We start from the raw sequence: 18,558 nt of genomic DNA on the forward strand, positions 1-18,558 counted from the left end.
GACCTTGGGCCTGATTTATTAAAGCTCTCCAAGGCTGGAGAAGATGCACTTTCATCAGTGAAGCTGGATGATCCAGCAAACCTGGAATGAATCTGGTCCAGGTTTTAAAACATTTGTTAACAAATAGCAAATTACTTTTAAGAAATCCATTCCAGGTTTGCTGGATCACCCAGCTTCACTGATGAAAGTGTATCCTCTCCAGTCTTGGAGAAATTTAATAAATCAGCCCCATTGTGTCACATCTCCCATGGCTCCATGAATCACATCAGGACAGCACCGTGCATCATGTCAACACCGCGCTATTTGCAGCATCCTAGGGCTGGTACACACACAAATATTACAAATAAATCGATTTCTGTTTCGATGAAACAATATGTGAAGTGTGAGTTTCTGCATCTGGATTGGTTGTGACGTGATCAGAATTCTAGAACAAATTTTTGTACAAGTAAATGAATATGTGCTGTATGTGCCATGATTTCACTTAGTTCTTCCTCTTAGATTGTAAACTCCTTTAGGAAGGGTCCACTCCTCTTCCTGTATCATTGTTTGTATCTGTCTATCATTTGCAACCCCTATTTAATTTTAAATATAGTTTATTATTAATAATAATATTAGTAATATTAATAGAGGACAAAAAGCCGGCATGCAGATGGTCTTGCTATCTTTACTATATGACTCCGAATATATTGTAGAATCAATACAAAGCAGTTCAGACCAGAATAGAAATCACTTGGGTAACCTTCAAAACCAGATAATAACACTATTATAGCTATTATGCTAAATACCAGCAAATCCCACAAACCACAATGATGATTCTGAATCCAAGTGAATGTTTTCTCTCAAAACTGACAGATTCAGTTTCACTTTTTACTTGCAGATAATAGACAGGTAAGGTAAAATGGTCCTCATTACAGGTCTGTTACCTTTTCTGGTTTCTCTTCAGTTTTCAGTTAAGTCCCCGAAGCTCATGTGACCCTACCAATCAACATGTCCACTACATTCTTCCTTCGGTATTTATACCAGTACCCACTCCTAGCAGTTCTGTAATGCAGAAAATGCAAAAATAGTACAGAATTCTCATCAGTAGTAATACAGGAATTTATTGCACGCACAACCAGTAAAAGATTTAAAAAATGCTGTAAAAATCCATAATTTACCAGATCCAGTGCCCAGCAGATTCATCATATTACAGGAATATGTGGTTGCTATTACACCAAGTCTACCTGACATAGCATGGGGAAAGGGAGTCCTTGTGGTGGATGGCATCCAGAAAGTGCCTGCACGTTGACAGAAATTTCAGGGGACCATGCTGACTTGTTGCACAAGTATGAGGACATATGAGCATATTTAAATAAATAAATAAAAAAAAATATATATATATATATATATATATATATACACACACACATACAGGTTGACATTTAAAAATCCAGCCATCGATAATCTGGATCCTTCACTTTTCCGGCATGAATTTTCGGAGCGCATTTTCAAATTTACACTGGTTTCTGGAGGCGCCGTTTATGTTTTGTTGGTGCTGTACTCCAGAATCAGATGTTAGGTCTTCGTTTTCTTCCACAAACTGAAGCTGTTCCTGTTGCTGAGGATGCTGTTACTGTCAGTCATGAAGATGATCACCCTGACAGCCTATCTGGTATTTATCTTCTTTTCGAGGGTACAGTAATGATTAAACTTCTGAGGCACTGTTTAGTTTATATGAACTAAAATTCTGTAAAACTGTTATGGGTTATCTTGTGTAGTTGTGGTCTATCAAAATACAGGTCACAAATGAAGACTTAGCACTGTACCAGGCCCGAACCCTTATTGATCTTCTCTCTGATGTGTATGCCATCTCTGGTTGCGTATGAAGCAGAGGTGCATGCAGAGCCATAAAGAATACTAACCTTCTAGTCTCTAGCTTGGGACATCTATGCACTGGGCATGCATGTCCACTTCATAACAGTTTCATTCAGACAGAATGGTATTTTATCTGAGGTGTGTATACTAACTATACACTAACTAGAGTCAATCAATTCATCATGAATGCTGCAGCTGGATTTATCTATCCTAATTATCATTCATTATTCTCTCTTTGCAAATCCCATCACTGCCACCACTCGTAAACTAAAAATCTCTGCAGTAGAACACAAACGGCAAAAATAAATCTGTAAGGAAAAAAAATGTTTTGGACAAACATACTTTATTATGTGATTATGTTATGTGATCCTAATTTTTCCACACACTGGAGATATAGGAGATTTCCTGAATTCACATAAACACTTGAAGAAATGTAGGGGGAAAACAAAATAAATCGAGCTGCCAAGACTTCATTCATAGGAATTCCTAAAAATATAAACAATGTATTTAAAAAGGAAGTAACCACAACTGAATTTCCCAATAAATTATCATTGTGGCCTTCCCTACCCATTTCCCAAAACACTTCATTATGTGTATCCGTTCAGAGAGGAAGATATCCTGGAGATTAGCCTTATCAAAAGCCTTCCAAAGACAAGAAGAAAACTCCTTTCTACTTCTATTATGACACAAACAACATCATGAATAATGAAATAATTAAGTACAGAAAAAGAAAAAAAATCTCATTTTTTGATAACCAAGTAATACTTAGCTTGTAAATCACAATATAGGGAGCATGTAGAAAGCTATTTGCTGTGCAATGGACCACGTGGCAAATAACATGGTGATAGTATCCCAGGACATAAATCAGTGGTAATGCCCAGCAATATTACATTAGCTTAGACATGGAAAGCTAACCAAGCTTTATGTATAAAATATTAATATCCCTACTTCTAATTAAGGATCATTTAAAATTTTTTCAAACTGTTGTGGTACAAAAACAACAGGATGTTCCAATATTTGACAACACATATGTATGCCTTACGTTTTACAAATACTGAAAGTATATTCAGGTGTTGCAGTAATTTTCTATAAGATATTAACATACTGCCAGTTTGTTTTGTTCAAAGGAAAGGCTTCTGATCGTGTTGAGCTAGCGTAATGCACGATGAGGAGGACATTAAAGGAATTTAAAGAGAGTTCTACTGCTTTCTTACATAATTAAAAGTTATGCACAGGGGCTTAACAGTATTTATAACGTACAAACATAATATGAAGCGCTGTACAAACTCCATAGTCATGTCACTGGATGTCCCTCAAAGGGGTTTTCAATCTAATGTCCCTACCTCAGTCATATGTATTTATTATACCATAAGGACAATTTTTGGGGGGAAGCCAATTAACCTAACTGCATGTTTATGGAATGTAGGAGGAAACTGTAGTACCCAGAGGAAACCCACACAAACATGGGAGAACCTGCAAACTCCATGCAGACAGTGTCCTGGCTGAGATTCAAACCTGAGACTTAGCACTCCAAAGGCCAGAGTGCTAACCTCTGAGCCACCGTGCTGCCCGTTATAACATGTATACGTAATTGATTGATCGTATTGATGTATGACATACATTATTACACTGACAGTATATTCATCTGCTATGGTAACCCAGAGGACACAAAAAAGATTTACAAAGGGCTGTAATCTATACTCCCATCCATCTCTAGAGAATTGTGTACCCTTTTCATTGTGCAACTTTCTCCCTAATTTCTGCAGAAAATATATTATATATCTTGGTTTATTTTTGCACGATAACTTGACATACTAACATGACACAATTTTAGTTATGGCTCATTTGCTCTGTCGGCAGAAGGATTTTAGTCCTTATGCATGACAGCAGAAGATTTCACAACCAGGACTTTGACAGCAGCGGATGGCTGCCAAGATCCAAACACAACAAAAAGCATTGCACAGCACACCCTATAATGGCTACAGAGACTTTACAATGCAAAATCTGGCATCAGTGCACTATTTGAAGAAATAACACAGGTCTGTTCTCACAAAAATGTTACTTACCAGGAGCTTACAATCTATTTCCAATCTGGGTAGACTTTTTGCTGTTAAAAAAGGAGTGTGTTCATACAAAACACCTTACTGTTTTAGTCACATAGGGAAACCAAATTTGTCCACAGTCACAATGCTGTCAAAGCTGCATTGCGTTTATGAAATATGTTATTTATATCCTAGGAACTGATCATTAGTCTGAAATCAAATGATAAATTTGTGCTCTTTACAGTAGAATAAAACAGAGGTTTGCTTTAATAACACATATTACAGAAGAATATGTTATATGATTTAGGTCAAGGAGTGGACTACATAGAAGTAATTTATGTGTACTAAAATCTGCACCTATTTAGGAAGAATTGAGGCTTCCTATAACAAGACATTACTCTTTTGGACCAAAGGGTTGGGAAAATATACCACAGACAGTGTCTTAAATGCTGTAATTGTACTGGAAAAAAGAAAGTCTGTATCCTTCTTTGAATACTAATACAGGTAGTCCCCGGGTTACATACGAGATAGGGACTGTAGGTTTGTTCTTAAGTTTAATTTGTATGTAATTCGGAACAAGTAAATTATTTTAACAAATGCAATTAGGACAGATGTTTGTCTCAACATAATTTTAGGCAGCAAGGTGTCAGTTATCGTATAAAATCCTCACTGGGAGTTAGTCACAAACAAAGCAAAAAAAGCAACATAGGTAGCTGTTCCTCTGCCATATGTTCCAGAATAAACTGACAAGAATGTAAATGGGTAATTTCATGTGGCACTCCTCATCTTGCAGACAACCATGCTGGTGGTGAAGTTTATACAAAAGTTATGTTAGTAAGCAGAAAGCACATGGAAAAACAAATGTAACTATTTAATGTGAACCGGATTTGTTATTTAAAAACGGTAGCATTGGTGATGACAGAAAGGATAAGACCTAGGAAATGTCTCACACAATGGAAAAGGAGACATCTGATAAAGGTGTAGGGTGTAGAAACAGTGAACTAAGCGAAACAGGGTAGAATTGCTGACATGAAAATGTCCAGGACTAATATACAAGTTACAGGGTTTCTTAACCTGGGTTCCTCCAAAGGTTGCTATAGGGGGTCCTTGAGCCATTACCAATTTGGACCTGGTCAATCTCCAGTCAGTTTACCTGATACCAATCTTTTAGACTATCTGTAAGGGTGACATTCTTTTCACCAGCAATATAAAAGGTATTCTTCCCACAGACCACCATGAGGAGAGGACCCTGCCCTGAAGAGCTTACAATTGAAGATGTGGGGGAAAGTAGCACACAATAGGAGAGGTGATATGGAATGGTGACTGAGTAGTGAGGGTTTTAGGAGACAGAAGAGACAGGTAAGCAAGTTTAAAAAGATGGTTTTGGAGTGCTCTTTTAAATTTGCAGAAAGTAGAACCAATCTAAATAGAACGAGGAAGACCAATCTAGAGAGTCGGAATGGCTCAAGGGGTTCTCAAAATCTGAATAATATTTCAAGAGTTCCCTTTTGTTTAAAGGGTTAAGAAAGGCCAGGGTTAGAAAGTCTCCAGTAAAGTTGAAATTCCTAATCCACATACTTGTTTTTGGCCATCACCTCTTATTGTAATAAATCGATTGGATCAGCATGACAAGCTGTTCTTTGTTTTAACAGCTAAACTCTGTAATGGCTGAAGCTGTCATTACACATCTCCTGGAAAGAGTCCTGGTTCCAGGGTACAGCACACACATAAGGCAATACTTAAACCAAAGTGCCTGAGGCTAGCACTGCCAACCAAATTCAGCAGCACCAGCCTCCAGCACAGGATGGTAGTGTCTAAAGTGACAGCTAGATGTCCTGACAGGTTTCCTAGGAGGGAAATGATCAATGAGCCAAAAACATGAGAGAACTTGGCAAAAGCAGCCATTCACTGACTTGGATTTAATTTTCAGAAAGTCAGGAAATAGCTGCATTTATTACAGCCATCTGACTGATTTCCTTTAACAACTTTAGAATTAGCATATGTTTCAGGCATTCATGTTAAGGGTTATCTAGCAGTAGTAAGTTGTAACAGAGAAATTTGAGTATTTATCTGGTGAAGATATATATAACTAGGCCATAGACTAGATCTGGTTGCCAACCCTGAGAATAATCAAAAGGAAAACACAACAAAGAAAAGGTTTTTTGTGGCAAAAAATAGGATTGTATTAATGAATATTTCCCATAATACATATACCAAGTATTGTGCAGTGCAATATTCAGTTTTGCAATGACTGGAGACACAGGTCCAGGTCATTGCTGTATAGGCCCTTTAAGGGCGATAGACAATGAACTTCTGACAGGAATATATAACATATTAACAATAGTGTTGCGTGTGTAAGTCGATTACCTGACGCGTTTCGCCAAACTTAGGCTTCTTCAGGGGTGACGTTACGTTAAGCGGGAGTGAGCACAGTACTTGTAAGTATCTAGGTTCACAGTAAAAGCATAATGTAAGTATACAAACAATCAGTGCAAAGTGGAAAATATTAAACTTGGTACATACAAACTTAGAGTATAGTAGTAATGCAAATACAACAATATGGTCAGGAATAATTGGATCCAAAAATTGACAACAAATACCAATATAAAGAGGGAAAAGACTTACATATTCCTTGAAGATAGAACATATGTGTGTGTAAAACATGCCTGGGGGAAAGAACAGAGTACCATACAGTTTAGAGATGTGGAGAAAGCCCCTCCCAGGGGGAAGATAGGCCCTTAAGATAAGTACCCAAAGGAGGAACCTATATTTAGGTAAGTTTGTATATTGAATATAATCTGAGAAACGATAAGGAAAAAAAACTAGGTTATCTATGCTTAATAAGTAGTTAAAGAGTTATAAAGTGCAGGATTATCTATGCCCAATTGGTAGTTAAATAAAGTTTTAAATTCTCAAGAACATTTTGCCTTCTTACATGGAATACAATTAAAAGATGTAAGGGGTAATAGAAGTCATAAGTGATATAATTATTCACTATAAGGTATACATTTTAGTTAGGAATGGGCAGCTGGTGAATGAATAAACATCAAGCAAGAATTGCTATGGGGGCATAAATTACAATAAGGTGTATATAATAGTTAGGAAAAGAGAACTAGTAAGTGGATAAATATATATTGCTTTACAGCACAATTTGTTATAAGCATCAAAGGTATAGGTTATGGTGATTAAAAAATTAAATACCTTTTGGTCCTGGAGAAAAGGGCACTGAGACCGCAGCCGCAGTCTGTATCAGCTGGTGTAGCGTATGAGACTAGGCAGTTAGGGAGACTCCGGAGGTCACCTCCATATAAGGTATGGGGGAAAGCGTTATGGAAGTCTCCCCCTGCCAGGTGCATGTCCCTGAGGTGAGAGGACGTCGGGGCAGGTAATGGCGTCAAAGCAGATAGGGGACTCCCAGGACGTCAGAAAAGGGAGGTGTGTGTGGATCTGGATGCTGGCCGGCTCAGTGCTCTGGGAGTGCGCATCAAATCATGCGCACCCAGGGCACAGCGAGTCTGTCCAAAGGAAAAGGCTCATACATTTGTTTAGGCCAAGGAAGTGGTTCGCTTTTAGTGTGAATATCCATTTAGTTTCACGTTGGAGGAGGATACTATCAAAGTCGCCTCCTCTAGTATTAGAAATAATTTTTTCTAAAGCTGCAAATTTGATACAATTCACATTGAATTTATGTTCAGTTCTGACATGAAAGCTAGTGGGCATGACAAATTTCCTATTCCTAATAGAGTATACGTGTTAGTAAATCCACTTTTTCAGGGGTCTTTTGGTCTTACCTACGTAAAAACAACAACATGAACATAAGATGAGGTAGATAATCCCTGGTGATGAACAGTTACGATGGTATTTAGTTTTGTGTGTAGAGCCATTCAGAAGTTTTAATGTTGAGTTTTGCAAGATCCAATTACACTGCCCACATTGGCCACATGGATGAGTGCCATGGGGTCTTGGGTATCTTGTTCAGTATCTATGTGTGAGGTGTAATGACTGTAGACAAGGAAATCTTTAGGAGAACTTGTCTTCTTATAAGTAATCTTGGGATTGGCGCCCAGATGGGTGCAAATATTGGGATCCAATGTAAGGATACTCCAATGTTTTACTATCAACTTCTAAACACTTTGAAGATGTTGGTTGTACCATGTGATGATTGGAGTGTTGGATTTCAGGGGTGATCTCTGTTGTTATGGATGAGATCTTCTCTGGTGAGTATGTGAGTACATACTCTTTTAAAAGTCCTTTTCAGATGTTTCTTACTGTAACCCCTCAATAGTAGCCTTTCAGTGAGTGCTTTGGCCTCTAGTTTGAAATCCTGATAGAATGTACAGTTTGTTTGATTCTAAACATTTGGCTATATGGAATGCTATCGACTGGAGGTTTGGGATGGGCGCTTTTGGCATAGGTATGGTGTTCCCTGCCATTTTTTTCCTATAAAGAGAGGTAGTGATGGAGAAGTCCTCTGAAATGCAGATGTTGATATCCAAGAAGGAGATCTTGTTGGGGTGTGCACAGAAACTGAATTTCAAATTGTAATTGTTGGTTTGTATGCATTCATATAGATCTTTGACTAAGTGGTGTGGACCTGACCAAATGATAAAGATATCATCAATATAGCGAGTCCAGAGTGTGATGTGGGGAAGGAAGGGGGGAATTTGATGTCAGAAAAGAGATTTTTCTCTCAATCGCTCAAATACAAGTTCGCGTAGCATGGGGCACATTTCGTCCCCATCGCAACTCCCTAGATTTGTAAGAATGTCACATTATTGAAAGTAAAGATGTTGCAGGTGAGAATGTATTGTAGTAGTGAGAGAATAAATTAGTTAAAGGAATGAAGTGAAGGGTCACTTGTGTGTAGTATAGTAGCTATAGTGTGTAAGTCCTTGTCATGGGGTATACTACTATACAGACCTTTACATCTACTGTTATGTGGAGAGAATTGGGGGGGACCTCTATGTCATGAACTTTATGAAGTAACTGTATTGTATCTGAGATATGACGGGAGGGTATTGATATAGGGTCTCAGATATGTATCTATAAGGTAGCATTGGCGGAGATGGAGTTCATTCCTGCTACTATAGGGTGGCCTGGTGGGTCCTGGAGATTTTTGTGGACCTTGGGGAGGTTGTAAAACGTTGGTGTGACTGGGTGTTTGTTCCAAAGAAAGTCTTTGGGTATAATATCTATACAGTCTGATAAGTATGACTGGTTGATGAGGGAGTAGAATTCTTTATGGAATGTGTCAGTTGTGGAGGATGGGATGGCCATGTAGCATTCCTTGTTTTGTAATAGCTTTAGGATATATTGGTGATTATCCATAATAACTATATTGCAGCCTTTGTCGGCTGGTTTGATAGTAATGTAGTGATTGTTTTCTAGGCTTTTAAGAGCCTGTTTCTGTGCGTGGTTGAAGTTGGTAGAAGGAATAGTATCCTGAAATTTGAAGTCTAGAATGTCTTTAGTAAGTAGTTCACAAATGTTTGTATATGGGCATTGTATGAAATGGGAGGAAAGTATGTGGATTTCTTATGTTTAACAGGTAATGATTGTACCATAGTGGGGAGGTCATTAGTAGAAGAAATGTCAAGGGAACTTTCATGACTTTCGTTGTATAGTTCCTGTAAGATTCTTAAGACTCTGAAATCTTGAATTTTAAAGTCTTTAAATTCAGGAATCTCTAGGTATATGAGATTCTGTTTCTTTTTTCCTATACATGAGTTTTAGGGTCAAACTACAGGCAAATAAATGTATATCCTTGATAAGTTCGAACTTGTTTAGGCGTCCTGTGGGGTAAAGGATAGACTCATTCTCAAAACTTCTTCTTCAACTGGTTGGAGGGTGTATGATGATAAATTGATAATACCAAGATCTAGTTTTTTGAAGAAACTTTCGTGAAGTAGTCTGGAATGGAGGCTTGTGCTGGTTTGGGGGGAGGGATACATAGGTTCAGGGATCCTAAAAAAGAATCCTGTGTTCTTATTTTAGATATGATGCCCAATGAGGCTGTATTTTGTGATGTGGGTAGGGGAACAAATTTCCAGAATAGGGTAGGTGATGGTATGGATGGTGGGGAAGTGTTAAGTGTGGGGAGTAGTGTGTTTGGAACTGAGTGTATATCAGTTTGGGGAATGGTAGTGGGATCGGTAGTTGGGAGACGGTCATCAATGGTAAGGGTCTCTAGGGGAATATTGGTGATATTCTGGGTGAGGGAGGTATTGGTTTCAAGGTGGTGAGGCCTGATGTGGATGGGTCAATGATGGAGGGTTTTCTCTTGTGATCCTGTTGTGTGTGATCACATAAATCACTTTTATAACTTTTCTTAGTAAAGTAGTGGTTGTGGGTTCTGAGTACTGTGTGGGATTAGAATTTTGGCAAGTGAAGTTTTGGTTGGGTTTGTCCCACCTGTAGGCTTTCTTGTGAGTAAATGTCCACTTATCTTTTTATAATTTTCTATCTTTCTTATTGTAAATGTCTGTGTTGTACCTTTCAAGGTGTTGTTTAAGTAGGTTAAATTGTTCTGTAAATTCTGGTGAATCTGCAAGCTTAAGGTTTTGAGAATATATGTCTTGAATTTCTTCTTCAATAATTTTTAGTTCTTTTTGATAGTAATTATTCAGGATTTGCATCAGCTTGTTAATACATTCATTTAAAGTTTTTTCCCATTCGTCTTTGATCCAATCAGGGTGATGGATACTGGGAAAGATTTGGATTCGTAAACTTGGAGGGTTGATGTTATCAGTAATAAATTTATGAAGGAATCTAATATGCCAGTACATAAGAGATTTCTTCTCTAAAATGGACTTAATTAATTGAAAATTAATGAATTTACTGAATTGGGCTTAGCCAAAGTACCATATTTTTCGGCGTATAAGACGCTCCGGCATATAAGACGCACCCAATTTTAAAGGAGGAAAATCTAGAAAAAAAAATATTCTGAAAGATTATTCCCCTTCTGATCACCCTGTGCCAATTTAAATTCCCCTTCTGATCACACGCAGGATCGGGTATCGGGTGAGTATAATATTTTAAATATTTTTTTTAACACATTTGTCGTATAGGACGCACTAACTTTTCCCCCCAAGTTTTGGGGAAGAAAAAGTGCGTCTTATACGGCAAAAAATACGGTACTTCCCTTGTACACAGTCATTACACCTCACACATAGACACTGAACAAGATACAAAACCCCATGGCACACATCCATGTGACCAATGTGGGCAGTGTAATTGGATCTTGCAAAACTCGACATTAAAATCTCATCCTATGTTAATGTGGTTGTTTTTACGTAGGTGAGACCAAAAGACCCCTGAAAAAACGGATTTATGAACACGTTCACTCTATTAGGAATGGGAAAATGGTCACACCCATTAGCTTTTATGTGGGAACTGAACATAAATTCGATGTGAATTGTATCAAATTTGCAGCTTTAGAAAAAATATTACTAATAATAGAGGAGGCGTCTTTGACAGTATTCTCCTCCAATATGAAACTAAATGGATATTCACACTAAAAGCAAACCACTTCCCACGCCTAAACAAAATGTTTAATTTTAAACCATTTTTACATCTCATTTTACATATCATTTGTAGTATACCACTTTTTCATATATATATTATACGTATCCTCTTGTTTCATATTATCCTTTCAATTGTATCACATGCTTCATATATATCTCTATACTACTTAGACACCTGTAGGGCACTCCTGCACATCGCCTTAAAACCTTTCCCGGTGTGTCCTTGGGTGCAGGCCGACTTGCAAGGACGGGAGCATGGATTTACTATCGATGCACCCTAAGAAGAGGGGCGGGTTTTCCTTACCATCACACGCCCAATTCTAATCCCCACATGAGCCCGTTCCTTTGGACCAACTCGCTTATACCTCATATATAGGCGACCTCCTGAGTCTCCTTAGCTGCCTAGTCTCATTACACCAGCTGATACAGACTACGGCTGCGGTCTCAGTGCCCTTTCCTCCAGGACCAAGAGGTATTTAATTTTTTAATCACCATAACCTATAACTTTGATGCTTATAACAAATTGTGCTGTAAAGCAACATATATTTATCCACTTACTAGTTCTCTTTTCCTAACTATTATATACACCTTATTGTAATTTATGCCCCCATAGCAATTCTTGCTTGATGTTTATTCATTCACCAGCTGCCCATTCCTAACTAATTTGTATACCTTATTGTGAATAAATATATCATTTATGACTTCTATTACCCCTTACATCTTTTAATTGTATTCCATGTAAGAAGGCAAAAGTTTCATGAGAATGTATACCTTTATTTAACTACCTATTGGGCATAGACAATCCTGCACCTTAAAACTCTTTAACTACTTATTAAGCATAGATAACCTTTGAACCCTATACTATATTGAAGTATTTGAGTAATACTACCTACCTATTGTTTGCTTTGTCTTACACTAAAGTATTACTTTAGTCACTTCTTTTTTAACTCAAACCTAGTATTATTTCCTTATCGTTTCTCAGATTATAATCATTATACAAACTTACCTCAATATAGGTTTCTCCTTTGGGTACTTACCTTAAGGCCCTATCTTCCCTCTTGGAGGGGCTTTCTCCACATTTATAAACTGTATGGGACTCTGTTCTTTCTTGCTATGTTTTTACAGTAAGTTCCTGGCTGGTATCAAGCAGCCTTTGAATCCAAAACATCCCAGCAAGGTGATCTGCCCATTAGTATGGCCTTACTTTTACTAGTATGGCCTTTTAGGTTGGCTGAGGGCTGCAATGAGTACTTGAATTAGTCACTTACTGTTTAATAACCCAGTAGTAAGTCTATAATAGGGCAAACAGGCCCAAACCACAGGGAAACAGTGAGTCGAGACTAACCAAAGTAGGGCTGCCAACTCTATGCCTATGAAGGTAGGTCATGTTTGGATCACATGACAGTAACACATTTTATGGCTCAAAATATGGAGAAAGACCTTAGCCACCTACATGATTTCAATAGTGGAAAGCAAAAGAGGATCTGACATCCAGTAGTGACCAGGTTATGATAGTCATGCAGGAAGAACATACATTTGGTTGAAGATCCACGTGGCTCCACAGAAAAATGGAAGATGCTTTCCCTTTGCTGAACAGCAGTCAGGAGAGAGAGAAACCCTTAACTTCAATAAGTCTTCAGAGATTACCTTAAACAAAATGGGGTCAGGAAAATTACCATTCATGGATATTTGCACAATCTGGACACAGCTCACTCAGGACATAATTGAATGTTGTTTAGATAGCTATTAGTGAGAGACCTACTCTCACAGTCAGAAGAAACTTGCTAGAAACTTAAAAGTCAAGTCATCCAAAAAAACAAGGAGGGGTTATCCTGGGCTGGTGCACATTATTTTGCTGCCAATGTCCAATTGTCCTGAAAGTGCGATTTTGACCTTAAGGTATGAGAATCCTAGCTCATAAGCTCTTCGGGGCAGGGTCCTCCCCTCCACCTGTGTCACTGGCTGAATCTCTCATTTGCAACCCCTATTTATTAACAGGGCTGCATAATATGTTGGTGCTATAAAAATCCTGTTTATTATTATTAATCCTGTGTCCCTCAATAGATCATGAAGAAACAGTAATTAGTATAGACCCCTTAAATAACTTTCTGGACACTGCATAATATTCATCTGGTTTTCTGATATTTCACACAAACTGTATTGATTACACAGGGGGTTTCATGTGTACCATGTTAATGGTTTTCTCTTCTCCTACCCATAATACTACTGCCTTCCATAATGCCCACCTTGTCCGTGTGCTTTTTACTCACATACATTCTTACACTGCAAACTCTTTCCGCCAGGTTACACTGAAAGTTCCTGCAGACAATGAAGAGCCTGTTGATACATTTATTTTGTGACAGTTTCGCTAAGATGGTATAATAATAGAAAAATGAAAACTACAATGGCAGTACACATTTCCATGGTCATGGTTCCAGTTCGATACTAGCTCTGAGATGAAAATCGTACAAAAATCATCCGACGTGTGTACGTAGACAAAGATCTAGGCTAAAATTACTGTGATAATTATTACACAGTATTTATATAGCACCATCATGTTATGCAGCACTGTACAAAATCCATAGCCATGCCACTAACTGTCCCTCAAAGGAGCTCACAATCTAATGTCCCTACCACGTCATTAATGTAGTCTAAGGTCAATTTTTGAGGGGAAGTCAATTAACCTAACTGCATGTTTTTGGGATGTGGGAAGAAACCAGAGTACCCGGAGGAAACCCACTCAGACATGGGGAGAACATGCAAACTCCGCGCAGATAGTGTCCTGGCCAAGATTCAAACCTGGGACCTAGCACTACAAAGGCAAGAGAGCTACCTCTGAGCCACCATGCTGCCCGAGTAATTAAGGTATTAGAATGTATTTATGTATGAAGCAGTGCAGCAATAATGCCACGCCATCAATGAAATTGTATTAGGTGGACTTCTGGGACAAGAATTACAGGTATTTGTGGGACTTTACAAGCGGACTAAAAGTAAACAGTGCGGACGGATTTTTAACCTCCCGACCGTTAAGCCCGACCTTCGTACGGGCTAAAAAAAGTTGCTCTTTTCGTTAAGCCTGAGATTTTCCATACATTAAAATCCCTACTTACCCAGGTAAGTGGGGATTTTAATGTAGGGAAAATCTGGGTCCCCCTGTGCTCATCCAGCGTCGGGTTCGTGTTCCACACAAGATGCCGGCCAGCTTCTTACCTGGTCCCGCTGATCATCCAGCGTCGTTCTCCTTCCAGCGCCGGGTGATCTCTGAAACAAGAAGCCGGCCGGCGGAGGAAAAAAACAGCCGGCCGGCGGAGGGAAAAAACAGCCGGACGGCTTCTTGTGCGTGCGCGATGACGTCGGCGCGTGTGCGGGAAATTCAAATTGAAACTCATTCATTCATTTTGTATTGGATTGAATACAGGAGTTTGTATTCAATCCAATACAAAATGAATGAATGAGTTTCAATTAAAAATAAATACAAAGTATGTATTTTGTATTGGATTGGATACAGGAATTTGTATTCAATCCAATACATGAGAGTTTGAATTTTGTTCTCATTTTGTATTGGATTGAATACAAAGTCCTGTATCCAATCCAATACAAAATAATAGAAAATATATTTATGTGGTTTTGTCTATAGGTATGTGACGGACACTAGGGAGGTGTTTTAGAAAAATATATTACTATACAGTATACCGAATTATCGCATTTTCAGTATTGGATTGAATACAAAGTCCTGTATCCAATCCAATACAAAATAATAGAAAATATATTTATGTGGTTTTGTCTATAGGTATGTGACGGACACTAGGGAGGTGTTTTAGAAAAATATATTACTATACAGTATACCGAATTATCGCATTTTCAGTATTGGATTGAATACAAACTCCTGTATCCAATCCAATACAAAATAATAGAAAATATATTTATATGGTTTTGTCTATAGGTATGTGACGTTGGACGGTTGGACACTAGGGAGGTGTTTTAGAAAAATATATTACTATACATTATACCGAATTATCGCATTTTCAGTATTTTTCATTTATTTATGTATTCTTGTTTAAGCTGAATTTGGTGTTTGTCCTTTAATTTTATTAAAAGTAATTTTTTTTTTTTTTTACATGATTGTGTGTTTCAAACATTTTTTATATTCATTATATCTACTAGACCCCTATTCGGACATATTTCTGTAAGTTACAGGTCTACAATTTTAAAAAAAAATTTCATGAAAACCTGTAACACTTTTGGTACAGAAATCTAGACCTCAGTGTAACGCCCAGGTGGTTAATTAAGGTGGAACTTTAAGTACAAAATGTAATTTGCGGGAAGGAAGTGTTTATGTTATTGAATATGAGACTCACCATGTTCTGTATACAAAAATATATTTTTTACTTTGCTCTACACATTTAACAAAGTACACTGAGCTATATTTCATTGTGCAGTCCTGGTATATGCCAGGTGGAATTAACTTCTATGCTAATGTTCATTTTGGCTGAAGAACCTGAACCTGGATGTCTGGGATAAGATGTCTGTGCCAGTAAGGGAGTTTGTGAATGTTGCATTGCAAGTTTAACTTTAAGTGATGCAGCATTTCATGCTTTACTCTAAGGCTACGTATACACATAAGACTTTTGTTGTTGGAAAGGATCTTTCACAATATTTTCCTATGACAAAAGACTGCATGATGCATGAACAACATATCAGCCCTGAAGCAATATTCAGATGAGAATAATCTGACGTGTGTACGTAAGGCTTATTTTTAATGTGTACTTGAAAAATATCTCTTTTGTTTTTTAAAAAGATATAAACATTTAAACTCAAAAACAACACATGGCCCCAATCAGGAATATACAGAGTGCCCACTGGTGACCTCTTTTTTCTTGATTATAATCCTCCAATTTCAGATTTGAGAATCCCTGTGGCTCTGAGGTTAGCACTCTGGCCTTAGCAGTGGTAGGTCCCAGGTTTGAAACTCGACCAGGACACTATCCGCATGGAGTTTGCAGGTTCTCCCTGAGTTTGCATGGGTTTCCTCCAGGTACTCTGGTTTCCTCCCACATCCCAAAAACATGCAATTAGGTTAATTAGCTTTCCCCAAAAATTGACCTTAGACTGTATTAAAGACATATGACTATGATAGGGACCCTTTCAGGGACAGCTAGTGAGAAGACAAAGGACTTTGTACAGTGCTGCATATTATGATGGTGATAAATAAATATTGTGTAATAATAATTTGGGTGTAAATTATGAATAATGAAAGTATTCCTAGTGAGAAGAATGTAAAGCCCACCCCTGCTGATCTCCTTTAGAATACTAGTTGTCTGGCTGTCTTTAGCATATATGAGTCAGTTCAGCATAAACATGGTGATTACAAAGTCAGTATTCCTTATCTGCAGTCATTTAACATGGAACTATTACTCTACAATAAAAAAACGGTGAGCAAGCAGGATTTGTATTGCAGAATAAACAAGCAATAACACGCACCTGCCTGTTCACAATACTTTTTCTTAGGGATCTATTTATAAAACAGGATCAGACGTTCCATTAAACATTCCCTTGTGGCAGTAATTGAATCCACCACCAGGGAATACCAGATTCTGTTTTATCAATACAGCCTTTACAGTACACTGAACTGTGACTGTGTAAAAATGTCGGTAAAATGCTAGATATCCTAGTATCCCCCACAGGTTCCTATGAATCAGGCAGGTTTGTTATTTCAAAAGGAACAGGTGATGTCCATTCTGCAATAAACCACACTTACCTGTCTGATCATTATCTTCTATTAAAGTGGATCTAAACTCAACATTTTCACTTTACATAAAAGGGTAGACAACCCTAATATGTAAAGGAAAAATGTGCAACACCTTTAAAAAAAAAAGGTGTTTAAGACCACCCTTAAGTCTCGATTGCCTTTGCAATCAAGGCTGAATGAGATCGCAGAGCCACCCAGGATAGCTAAGTCATGCATCCCGGGAGGCTCTGGGTGCTCCTTCTGTGCATGTCATGATCTCAGAACTGCACATAAGGGGCATTTTGTTTTCTTTTAAGAGAAAGAGATTCCGAAGTGCAGTGAGATCAGCTCTTTTTTTGTTTTTTACAGTGGGCAACGTCAACAGATCTCAAACCTGCACAGTGCAAGATCTTGTGACGTGCCAAGAAGACCAAGGAATAGAGGACTGAAGATGAAGGTGTTCAGCGCTGGGGAATTCCAGGACGACGCAGGACGCACTTTACATAAAAGGGTAGACAACTTTTTTTTTTTAAAAAAAGGGTGCAGCACTGCCTTCCTAATTCTCAATTGCTTAGCTAAATGAATGAATAGGAGCGCAAAGCCTCCCGGGATACCTACGTCACACATACCTGGAGGCTCTTGGGTGCTCCTTCTGTGCATGCCCGAGATCAGAAGCATTCGTGAAACGGGAAAAAGAAATTACTGATCTCACGCACGCGCAGTGAGATCAGCAAGTTTTTTCCAACCTACGTTACCCGATCTCGTGCCTGGGTTGGGTGACGTAGAAAGAATAGGAGAAGATGGCAGCGCCCGGCACGCCAGCTCGGTGATGGATACCAAGACGACGTGGGACCCGATGGAAGAAACCTCCGGAACGATCGGCTGGCCCGTGGGATTGTGGGTAAGTAGATTTTTTTTGTTTTGGGCATTTTTCAGTTTATTTCCTCTTTAAATGAGTGATTTTTTTGCTTTAGGTAAACAGTACGATGCTGAGCTACCCTGGCACGTTGTATGATGTGCCCGAGATCCTGGCATCCCCGGGGCTAGCCGATCTCACTCGGCACATAAGCAGGAATGCTATCATCCCAGCCCCGCTAATCAAGATGCCCAGAGATCTGACACCCAGGGGAAACCTCGATGAAGATGGCAGCCCCTGTTTTGGGGTGGGGACGGGGGGTGGAGGGGGGTATTTAAAAAACTGTGATATGGCGTGGATACCTGTCCCTTCTGCAATAAAAGTCTGGCCTGGTCACCATTTTTTTTTATTAAGCTTTAGTTCCAGTTTAAGGTCAATGCCTGGAAAGGTACTACCGCCACTGCACCTCTGTGACAGCATTTCTATGTATTGTCACCACAGGTTTCCAATAAAGAATGAGCAGTGCGCCTTACATTACTGAGGAAAACATGCAGT

At 38.6% G+C, this 18,558-nt stretch overlaps 1 long non-coding RNA gene across 2 annotated transcripts; it reads right to left on the reverse strand.

The window, feature by feature from the left end:
* Positions 1-1,044: 1,044 nt before the first annotated feature.
* LOC140324345 (uncharacterized) lies at positions 1,045-14,014 on the reverse strand. 2 transcript variants are annotated; one of them, XR_011919524.1, is made up of 3 exons: positions 12,954-14,014; positions 6,264-6,342; positions 1,045-2,340 (listed from the first exon to the last, which is right to left on the reverse strand). It is a non-coding gene; the product is annotated as an uncharacterized lncRNA (long non-coding RNA). The 2 variants fall into 2 exon arrangements; XR_011919525.1 differs by having other exon boundaries at positions 12,873-14,014.
* Positions 14,015-18,558: the final 4,544 nt, after the last annotated feature.

Source organism: Pyxicephalus adspersus, chromosome 2 (genome assembly GCF_032062135.1).
Source record: "Pyxicephalus adspersus chromosome 2, UCB_Pads_2.0, whole genome shotgun sequence".
Lineage (NCBI taxonomy): Eukaryota > Metazoa > Chordata > Amphibia > Anura > Pyxicephalidae > Pyxicephalus > Pyxicephalus adspersus.